Consider the following 12,180-nt stretch of genomic DNA (forward strand, 5'->3'; position numbering starts at 1 on the left):
CTGCTTCTTCCAAATCTTTGGTCAGTTGAGTCTTATCTGAAGGAGCTTATAGTTTATAAACATTAGAAACCATCCAATCTTGTAACAGCTAGAATGCTTTCAGCTGCAAGAAATAGAAATCATCAACTCAGTGGCTTAAACAATACTGAAGTATATTTTCTCACATAATAAAAAAATCCTCAGGAAGGTAATTGCAGGGTTGATTGACTCTAGGTGTGTTCATCACCTGCCATCTGTGTTTGGCTTTGGCCTCAGGCTGGTTCTCCTCATGGTTGCACAATAGCTGCAACAGCTCCAGACAAAATTTTTAGATAAGATGACATTAAGAGACTGAAAATGGGCCAGCTTTTTCTTTGTATTTGTTAATATTAGGTTTGATTATAAATGACAGAAAACCTAAAATAATAGTGTCTTCAGTGTGGCTTTTTTGTTGTTGTTGTTCTGCTATATGTAGTCTCCATTCCCAAGGTCATCCACAGTCCATGGTGGTTGTTCCACCTCCAGCTATCACAGCCACATTCCACATAACAGAATAAAAAAAAGAAGAAAACGAATAGGAAAAGAGCACTTGTCAGCTGTCCAACAAGGAAGATTCTCAGGAGCTGCCACACGGCACTTCTGCTTTCATCCCATCTGCTAGACCTTATCAGGCCACAGTGGGCTACAAAGGAGGCTGAGAAATGTGCTCTGTATTCTGGATGTTGATATGCCCAGCTAAACTTTCTTCTACTGTGGAATAAGTGGAACATGCACAGTGGGAACAACAAGCAGTCACTGCCACATTCTTGTCCCAGAAGCCACCCGCAGACCTCCCTTTATGCCTTATTGGCCAGAAGAGCATGGCATGCCCATGCCTAGGCCAATCCTGGTAAAGGATGGTACCATTATAATTAGCTTACATCAATCAGGACTCACAATCTGAGCTTGGAGTTGGGACCATCCTGAAGGATATGGCTTCCAGTAAAAGGGAAGACACCTGAGTGAAGTCAGAATTCTGAGGAAGGAGGAAGGGATGGAGAAAAGCACACTCCCTGTATGGAGTACAACAGCATCCGGGTCCCTGATTTCATTAGGCGTAATTGAAATGTTTATCTGTGCTGGCTCCTGTTACAGGCCTGTCTCTCTCCACACTGCCCAAATCAGTAGTGGACTAAGTGTGTATGTGTGGGAGGACGAGGGAAGGGGAGTGGAGCAAAACCCAATAAAACCCAGTCAATGCTAGTGGCTCCCCCATTATGCATTCTCTCCTTCCACCTAAGAGCTCATTTGAATTAAGTTCTGAATATTGAAATTATTGATACTTGTATTCAGAACTATCGAATAGCTAAGTTTCCTAGGAAAAAAATATAACTGTTTCTTATCTATGGTTGACTAGGAAGAGTCTTGAAGGGTATAGAATAGAAAAAACAAATTGACATTTACAATTTAGCATATTTTGATTAGTCACATACACTTTTTTTGGCCACGCAAACGTTTTTGGGAGGAAGGAAGCCAGCATAAAGAAAAGGGAGGGAAAATGGAGGAAAATGGCAATGAATGAAAGTAGGTGAAAGAGAAACAATAACAGGGCATGTGTGTGAAAGGAAGGGCAGGAGCTGTGTGCTTTTGTCACTGTTATGTTGCTATGGTAATGAAGCAAAATTGGGCCGATATTGCTTGCTCTATGGGTTTGCTTTGAATGATGGGCCAAATATGTGCAGGCAGAATGACAAATTAACTCTTTAGGAAACCAAAGGGACAATCTGACTGCACTTCATCTAAAAATTCAATATAATCTTTGTAAGAACTCTCACATTCCATTGAAGCAATATCCAAAGAAGATTCTGAAGACTTACACAATCATTTTGAAATTTCTTTTTGTGAATTGACAGTGAATTAAAACTATACCGAAAGCACACATTCAGTATAGAAAAAAATTTAAATACATAAAGGAACAAAGAAGATGATAAAAAAGACACTTAATCCTGTTAACTTTTGGATGCATAACTCTTTAGTCTTTTCATTTATATGTTTATACCAGTTGAGATTGTACTTTATAATTGTATTTTGTATGTTTAGGCTGATTCCAGTTTTTCACTTATAAATAAGATTTCAAAGAAAAAATTTACACAATTTTTGTTGTACCTTCATAAACCTAGAGCTGTTCTTGATATAATGTAGCCATTCAACAACTAGGAACTATCATGATTACTAACACCCACACATATGTGTAGCAAGGTCAATAACTATTTGTTGACTTATCAATTGGGGTTGCTATTCAAATATTACAGAAGGTTCCCTGCAGGGGTCATGTTCAGGTATATGGCTGGAGAGGTCAGCAAGCCTTCTGCCAGAGAGTCTTACAAGATGGCATTTACTTTTCTATGATATTCAAACCTTAGGGTTTGCAGAACGTGTACGCACCTATGTAGTCAGGATTTGGAAATGCCAACTCACATAACTAAACCCAGCAGAAATGGCTGAATTAATACAAATTCATTAATTGACAATATGGAATATAACTGCCAGGAAGATAGCACATTTCTATCTGTGCAACCAGTATATCCTCTTATATAGTCAGACAACAACTACCAAAAAGGAAATCAGAAGGTTACTAACAGAATCAGATAGAATTTAAATGTGTTTGTGGCCTTGTCATTCAGATACGTCACTCTCTTTCCTGGACAGTTCATACAGTCTTTCTCCAGTCTTGGTACCATACAATCAGCTATTTAAGTTTTTCCTTTCTAAGCATACTTCCCAGATAGCCTTAACGAGAATTGCAGGGGTTCCTAACTGTGGGGGTTTAAGTCACATATTTACAAAGTCTTGGTCTACTTCCTGAGATGGCTGTCCGTGTTCACTACATGTGGATATCGATAGTTTAACTCTAGGGATAACTGGATAACCTTATTTTGCTTTGTCACTATATTCATCAGTGGTCCCTGTTGGGCTGAGCATTTTGGCAGAGAGAATTAAAAGGTTTCAGTCATTTTATTAAAGTGCTTATAGAATAAAAATGTAAAGGCTACAGATGTGACTTGAAAATATCATTTGCTTAATAAATATTTATTGAGTACTTAACCAAAAAAATAAGCGGAGTAACTCATCAAGTCTAAGAACTGTGAGATTTCTCTCATGGCTCAGAGAAGCTGCCATTTTAAAATTGTGGTGACCTTCAATGGTATCTTCTGAATTTTCCAAGGGGAGAGAATTCGGGCCAGGAACTCAATCTTGGCTCACTTTAAAACACACGTGGACTGGGACTATGTAGATGTAGTTGTGTGGAAGTCAGCGAAGCACAGTCTGAACTGGGGTTGTTTGGGAGGACATGTTAGGGACCGTGTGAATATTAAGGTCTGGGTCTAAGGAGATTATGCAGTTTGGTCATAGCCCACTCTCAGACTGGTCAGTGCCTTCTCTGAGTTTCTTGTGATTCTAGATGGCCCCCAGTCAGACCAAATATGATTTCCCATGTGATCCGAGTGGATAAGGAAGAAAGCAAAGCTGGGAAGAGGCTGGTGCACTAGGAAAACGTGCAGGGGTCTGCAAACTGGAGTTCGAGGATGAAGTTGAAGATTAGGTTAAGTGTAAGTATGAGATTGGGAGTAGTGGAGACAGGTGTGAGATGAGAAAAAGCTGTGTTTAGATCTACAAGATGGCAGAGGAGTTTCAGATTTAAAAATTTTCAGGATGTGGTCATGAGAATGTGTTTTTACTCAGAAGATAATGGATGGTGGGTAGAGGTCTGTATTTTCGACTCTAAACTCTCCTTTATCCTCCAGAAGCCCTAAAGACAACTGCATCTGAATATTTCATTAATCCCTGGCCTAGACAGAATTCTTCATCTGTCCCCCTGATCTCAACCTGTCCCCCTGTCACAACCTGATCTCCATCCTGCATTGCTCTCAGCAGCATTATCCATCCAATTCAGAAATCTGGAAGTCAGCCGTCCTCAGCATCCCCTTCTCACTCTCCCAAACACAATTACTGAACCCTGCTTATTTTACTTTATAAACATTTCCAAATTTCTTCCCTCCTATGTCCACTGCTGTGGCCTTGGGACAGCTCTTTATCACAAACCCTGTCACTGACGGTCTTCTTGTCTTAAAAACCTCCAGTCTACCCTTTCCTGTTCCCACCCCCACCCTGTGTTGAACGAGGTTTTTCCTTCAACACTTTAGCCTCTACTCCCATTCCCTCTGCAGTGGCTTCATTGGACACACCCTGCCCGCCAACCACACTGAACAGCTTACATTTGCTGGAATTTTCCATATTCTCTCCCTGCCCCAAGCTTTAGTTCGAAGACTGCTCCCTTTTCCCAAAACACCCCTCCTTTCTTTTTTCTTCCTGGCTAACTCCTGTCTCATGCTTTAAGATCAGACTTGATGTTGCCTCCTCTAAGCATTCCCTGGTGACAGCTTTCACCCTTACCTCCCTGGTTGAGATCCTCTAAACACGTTCCCATAGTTTGTGCCGGTGGAGGATTCTCTGCCCTATATTGTGAATGTAGATATATTTTTCTTTCTTCCCCATTAAGCCACAAGTTCTTTGAGGGAAGATATTTGAGTCTTAGTCAAATTTGTATTTCATTGCCTGGTTTGGAATCTGACACATAGTAGACTCTTAATAAACACCCATTGAAGGATAAATAATTGAATGAATGAATCCAGGGAAGATCCATTACTGTAGTTCTTTGATTTTGTGAACCCCTTCCCTTCTTGGACAATGATGGTTCTATGACACACTGTTAAATCATGTCTTGTCAGAACACTAAATCCTCATTAAAATTTCTCTGCCATCAAAGACTGAGCTAAAATAAATAGTGAATTGTCTTCATTTTTACAGATGAAGAAACTAAGGCACAGAGAGGTTAAATAACACTCAGGGGTACAGAGTGGGCAGAGCTGGGATAGGATCCTGAGCTCCTGTGTCCTGACTCCATGCTTTTTCCAGTGACCATGCTGCCTCCCCTAAGCACCTGTAATTGCAAATTCTTTTGATCTTGTTTCTTTCAGGAATGCATTATGTGCTTCTAGCCTCAGGAAATGAACACGTCCACCTGTGGACAACTCCCAGTAGATGTTTAACATTTTTTCCTACATGATTTTGCTCTGTATTTCATGCACAAGGTTAAAGAGAGTGCTTTCCAAATTGGCTGCCCCTGGTCTCCATGTACTTCAGAAATTCTGAGGGAGGAAAAGAAAGTCAGCTTCTTCTCTCACTTGGCTAGGAGAGTGAACGTGGCCTCTGAGATAGGATCAACTTGGTTGGGCAACGTACTTCCCTGGTGGATTTTTATAAAAGTCATTCATACGTAAGTCACGAAACTGAAGCATCTGATGCTGGAGGTGGTTGGGTGGGTGTTCATAAAGTAAAATGCAAAGCTCAGAGCTGTTCTCATCTTTTTTTATAGTAATATGGACTTCTTTTCAAGCCCAGCCTGGTTTTGATGCTTGCTCCTATTTCCCTCTTTCTTCCGAGCTATGTATCTGCCCCCATCTGTTAAAATGATCCCTCCTGATTTTTTTTCCAGTTTATTTCTTTGATCATTGTACTTAGTGCTTATGGCATTTACACATGTTTAGCAAATCAGCTTGACTGAGGTTTCGTTTAGTTATAGGACATAACCTAGTTTAGATATTTGATTTATTTGAATTGCTGGCTTCAAAACACCGTTGGGCATTTTACATTAATTTTTAAAAGAGGGTATTAGGTTTACTTAGAGTGGGAACCTGAAAAATATCGTAAAGCCTATGAAACAAACGCCGCAGGAGTCTGGAGAGTTCGAGGTTGTAAATCTAACTTCGACCACAGACAGCTGCACCCATGCTGGCATTCCTATCCTCCCTAATAAAGATGAAGCTACCCCTCCTCCCCTGTCCCTGCAGGTGTTACTCTCCCCCCCACCCCCTGGAAAAATCCTCTATAAAACCCGAGGCTTTCCCCTCCCTCAGAGTGGACACTCTTTGGCCTTCACCCATCTGTACCCAGATGCTCAAAATAAAACAGCATTTTGCTACACGTGAGGCTTCGTGTGTCTCCCTCTTGGCTCCGGACCTAGCAAAGGTATCTGTTGACTAGATGACCAGTCTGTTTGTCAAATTATTGCCTTTTATCATCTCTCAGAAGTTTTAATATTTCTTCTTGTAAGTGATTATTAATGATGTTTACTCCTCCAAAAAGTAACATAGAAAAAAGCCCTAAACCTGAACACTGGAGGGCAAACTGATAGTGAAGACCTTCCATTTTACTGAGGCTTAGAGGCTACTAGGTTCCACTTTGAACCACAGATTGCACGCCATGTCTATACATGGTGTGTATGTGTGTGTGCATGCATTTGTATATAAATATATTAAGTATAGCCACCATGCATGTTTGTTGGGGTATCAGAGAAAAGCACCCTCAGAAACATATTCTCAGTACTAAAGACAGAAACAATTTTGAGCACTGTGGGGAAATTTCAAGGAAGTTTAATCAAGATCACTGCATGACCTCTCTTTTTTATCTCAGGTATCTACCACAGAATTTTAGCTTTGTAAAATAAAAAGACACACAAAATATTTACCAGTAAAAACTTCTGAATCAATTTCTTGCTCATTTACGGTTTAGGAATAATAAAAATTCTAGGTGATGAACCTGAAGTTTGCGATTACACAATAGAAAAGAAATGATTTTGAGACTGATCATGCACTTGAATTTCAGGGTAGCTCCCCCTGCCAGGTGGAGGTCTGAGAACCTCACAGGTTCCGTTCCCTGAGCCCATCTGTCCCTGCAGCCTCAAGCTTCCAGTAGGGGGTGCTGTTGTCTAATGCAAGGCCTATTGTTCTCAGCAGAATTTGGGTTATTGCTTCAGATCATTTCTAACCTTCACCCTTTCCCAAGATTTAATCTGTTTAAATTGATATTGATTATTTGCTCTTAAGTTTACCATGAATTTAATCTTATGTTACTGTTTAATACATTAAAGTGTCATTTTGGTTGCTGCCACTGCACTGATTAGCATTAATTCCCCCCAGAATGTTTTCTGAATATCGGTGGGCTTGTATAGGAAAATGAATAATAATTTTATTGTTTTAAAAACAATGAAATATTTGATTACTTTGTAAAAATACGTGAAGCGAATTTTGACGAGGTAGGTTCGGGAATCAAACTAAGACTTTTGGAGGACTTGAATATACACATTTTGCCTTTAAAGTTTTATTTTTCTGGTGAAGTTTTATTTTTCTGGCTGGTGAAGATGTGTTATATTTGCATTTTTGAGCCTGAATAATTTTAATTCCATTTTTATTGTACAAACCCAAGAGGAACATTTGCTTTGTTTTCACTGATTAGTTATACAATTATTCTTTTCAGATACTACATGAACCATGAACCATAATATTATATTTCTTGTTAATACATTTTGGCAAAGTATTTACATGACAACACAATACATAAATGTAATGACTTTCTCAAATGAGTACATTGTTGCTATGAAGCAATCACTTTTATTTTAATACAAGTAAAATTCATTAGATTTTTCTCAATTAGCAAGGCGACTTTTCCAAATGAATTAGTGAGGGAAAAACATTGCCTGTTTTATCCTGGCCCAGCTGATTTGCTTTCTATTACCAGATCCTATTTGGGAAGGAGAGGAAAAAAGAGAAATGTTTAATTTTAATAAACTTGATGCAATGCTGACTCCTAGGGGATTAGGTATGGTTCTGATACACTTAGTTTCTTTTCAGTTAGTTTCAAAGTAAAAGGTAAATTTGAAAGCAAAAGCTTTGAAGCAAAGATACTACCTTCAAGACTCTGTCATGTTGAAAAATAGAACTTGGAGACCCAAATGAACAAATCCTTTGAATTGCAAACTTAATTTAAACAAAAGAATAGTTTATTTTTTCCCTCTTCACTAAAATGTTTAAATCCTGTCATAAGTCTAATAACCGGATTAAGTCATTTGACACAGACAGTTGAGTTGAGCCCTGTATCTGTAAGTGCAAATGTAGCTTTTGGGGGAAAAAATACAATTAACTTTGAATTCACATTTATATAGTATAGATTTCAGATTAACTTAACTGCTTTTTTATGAAGTATTTTTTTAGTTCTAGTGTTGGATGTTCATTTTATATGTAAAGACTTTTTTTCTTAAGTAAAAAAAATGACACTAGCTATGTACACACTGGATAACTCAGAGTATAGGATTTGTTGAATCTGTTAGATAGTCTTAATTAAAAATGCAAAGTATAAGAATATTAATTATTCTATATATTTATAGGGCTCCTGTTCTTAATATACTCAGTACCATTGAATCTAATCCTTGGAATACCTATTTAGCATTCTTCAGATAGATTACAAAATGTTAGTTAAATAATAATTCTAAGAGTATAAGGTTAAGGCTGAAAATTCCAAATTCTAGTAATGTCTTTCTAGGATAAGGGACAACTAACATACTCTGTCTTGTAGGAAGCTAGGTTAAAGTGTTAAAATATAATAAATTATACATTAATCATGAAGAAAGTTATCAATATCTTTCTCTTTTTCTCAATAGCTCTTAACGTGGCAGAGGGGGGTGTACAGCCTTAAAAAAAACAAAATTACAGTAATAAAGAAGGGGCATGTGATATTCTCCAGTAAAGGAAACCAGGCTCCCTGGAAAAATGACTGATTATAGGGCTGATGCAGGGAATATATAAGATGAATCTAGGGCATCTTTTAGTGCCAGAGAGTAAGGAAGTGCTCAAAACACAAAAACAAACCAAAAAAAAAAGAAGTGTGTTAAAGGGACATAAGAGCCAAACTAAAAGCTGCCAGTGCACAAACCTGGAACAATTTGGACAACCAAATAAATAAGGTATTATTAAATTATAACCCAAAGTATAAAATAAATATTCATAAGTCCATGATTGAATGAATAAGGGAGAAAAGATAAATCTTCCATATGGAAGAATTCCAAATTATTTATGCAGGTATTCACCATTGCTCCTCAAGGAGGTGGAGCTTAACTCTCCACTCCTTGAATTTTTGCTCTGCTTAGTGATGTTCTTTTGAAAAGTAGAATGTGAGAAGAGGAAACAAGTAACTCTACAGTGGAGAAACGCTGCCAACGCTATATGGGCAAAGTAATCCGAGTTATCATCAACAGGGAAAAGTCATGTTGATAGCAGTGAGGGGAATAATATTTGATCTTCATTATCTTCGTCCCAAATACTCATAATCCCAGTCTAACCATGATAAAAAAAAAAATCAGACAAACCCGAATTGAGGGACATTCTATAAAATGCCTGACCAGCATTCTTCAGAATGATCGAAGTTACCAAAAACAAGGAGAACCTGAGAACCTCTGTCATTGACAGAGGAGGGTAAGGAGACATGATGACTAAATGTAACGTGATATCCTGGAGTATGAACCTGGAATAGGAAAAAATTAGTGAAACCAAATAAACAGTGGAGTTTAGTTAATAGTAATGTACTGATGTTGGTTACCTAGTTGGGACAAACGAACCGGGAGAAACTTGGTGAGGAGTATAAGGAAACTGTAATATTTTTGCAACTTTTCTGTAAGTCTATTCTAAACTTTAAAAGTTTATTTAAAAAGGGAAGGGTATTTAAGATTTCATTTCCGTTTCATAGGACAAGATAGGCTTGGAGGGAAATTTGAGATGGGGAATAGCAAAATATGTCACAAGAACTAATTCTTTCTCTAAAAGCACAAATGATTTGTGAAAAATGCTTCCCTCCCACACCCACACCCAAAGCTTTCACCCTTCTGGATATTAGAGATCATAATGCAAATTGGGTTTGAAGAAGTCCATGTTTTGCCTTAAGCTAGTGGTTAATGTGATGGATGTGGCTGACCATATGAAGCATAGCCTGAAACTGATTCTTACATAACCTGGACTGGTGTCTTTAATAATTATTGTCCTGGGGACTCTCTTTGCTTCTCTAAACTGAAGGATTTTCAGTCTATTGAAGTCTAAGTTTTTTCCTAATTGGCTTTCTCTCTCTTTTTTTTTTTTTTTGGTGAAGGACCTCCTCTAGTAGTTTCATAAAAAGGAATACATAGGAGAAGCAAATATTTTGGGGAACTTAACTCTCTAAATATCTCCCTTAAGGGATATTTTGATTGGGCCTTGAATTCTAGGATGTAAATTATTTTCCCTGAGAATTTTGTAGCATTACTCCACTTTCTTCTAGCTTCCTGTAGTCTCTTAAGAAGTCTGATCCAATTCTGAATCTTGATTGCTAATGTCTGTTTTTTCCCTTTAGAAACTTTGTGGATCTTCTCACTGTCCTCTGAGTTCTGAAATCTCAAAATTATGAGCCTGTTATAACGCTATTTTCATTTGTTGAACTGAACACATACTGCGCCCTTTCAATGTAGGGAGTTATGTTCTTCATTCAATTTTGGAAAAATCTTACGGATTTTTTGTTGGTGATTTCTACCCCTCCATTTTCCCTGTCATGCCATTATTCAGATGTTGGATCTCCTGTATTTCTAATTTATAAATAAATACTCTTATATTTTCTATTTGTCCTTTGATCTAATTTTGGTTGAGCTTCTCAATTTCTCTTCTAATTCTTTTATTGAATTTCTCTATTTCTGTTATCATAGTTTTAATTTCCAAGTATTCTTTTCATACATTTTTTGAATGTCCATTTTTAATAGCATCTCCTCTTTCATGGATACAGTATCTCCTCTTATTTCTCTGATGATTTCGATGATACTATTTTAATGTTTCTGTCTCCCTCTATAATCTTTTATTTCCTCCAAGTTGCAACTTATTTGTTTTTTCTTTATTTTAGCTTTGTTTATGTTTTTTATGTCAGTGCTTTTCCTTTGATTTCTGGGAATTCTTATTTGTTGATAATTAAGAGTGGATCACCTAAAAATTCAATGAAAAGTCTATGCTTAGCATGGGAGGTTTGATTATTGTGTCTCACTACAGACTGGCTGGACTGGTCTGCTTATGGGAATTCCCACCCCACATCATTATTTCTAGATCTTTTCTCTTGGTTGGGTCAGATTTCCAAAGAAGAAACTTTATCACTCCTGGATAGTATAAACCTCTCTGTCTGCTTTGTGGGAGACAAGTGGAGGAAAAGTACTGGTGGTGGTTTCAATATTTAACAGGTATACATACTTCACTTAATCCTTCTTTCAATATAGTGTCCATACAATTAACTTCCTACATCTCCCTTCCTCCCTTAAATCCAATTATACCCTCAATAGACTTTCCACCGTTCCTCCTATTTTAAACTTCGTCTTCATATACATTTTCACAAATATCTGGAGCTATCAATCCCCAAAGCTTTAGGGATTCAGTTCTGAAAATTGTGCTTTGTTTGTTTTGTTTTTTTTCCCCCACCATCACCTCAGGACTAGGCTTTCTCTGATTTACTAGATATCAGCTGTCCTCCTTTCTAGCTTCCAACAGTTTGTTGCTATCATCTCCTTCCCATTGTCTTTGCCCTTGAATCTGTATGCCTCTTTAAAAAACAAAACAAAACTTTTTCTGTTGTTTCTGTGTGTTTTGGTAAGTGTGTCAGAAGACATGTGTATATTTAACCCATCATTTTTAGATGGAAGTCTTTATTGTGTACCTACCATGAATTGGATTGTGCCGGGAACAATGGAGAACACAAAAATGTTCTCCTGGGTCACGTAATTGAATCATTGTCAGGTCTCAGTTTTAACCTGAAATCTAGAATTGGCCTTAGGAAGGATGAATAACTCAAGATGCTGACTTTCCCACGATTGAGCACTGAGTGAAAGAAAGGTGCAAAGAGCACGGCGCCGTGGTTGCTCGTACCTGTAATCCTAGCACTCTGGGAGGCCTAGGCGGAAGGATAGCTTGAAGTTAGGAGTTGGAGACCACCCTGAGCCAGAATGAGACCCTGTCTCCCCCAAAAACAGAAAAATTAGCCGGGTGTGATGGCATGTGCCTGTAGTCCCAGCTACTCAGGAGGCTGAGGCAGGAGGATTGCTGGAGCCCAGGAGTTTGAGGTTGCAGCAAGCTATGATGAGGCCACTGTACTCTAGCCAGGGTGACAGAGTGAGACTCTGTTTCAAAAATAAATAAATAAATATGGAAAGAAAGTTGATTGATATAATAATTGTGCCAGTTAGAATGAGTAAGGGAACCTTCCTCTAAGTACTTTATGTACTCAGATTTCTATATGCTGTAATAATTCTTTTCTTTCACTATTAGTCCA

The sequence above is a fragment of the Propithecus coquereli genome, unplaced genomic scaffold (genome assembly GCF_000956105.1).
Source record: "Propithecus coquereli isolate 6110/MARCELLA unplaced genomic scaffold, Pcoq_1.0 Scaffold83, whole genome shotgun sequence".
In the NCBI taxonomy this organism is placed as follows: domain Eukaryota; kingdom Metazoa; phylum Chordata; class Mammalia; order Primates; family Indriidae; genus Propithecus; species Propithecus coquereli.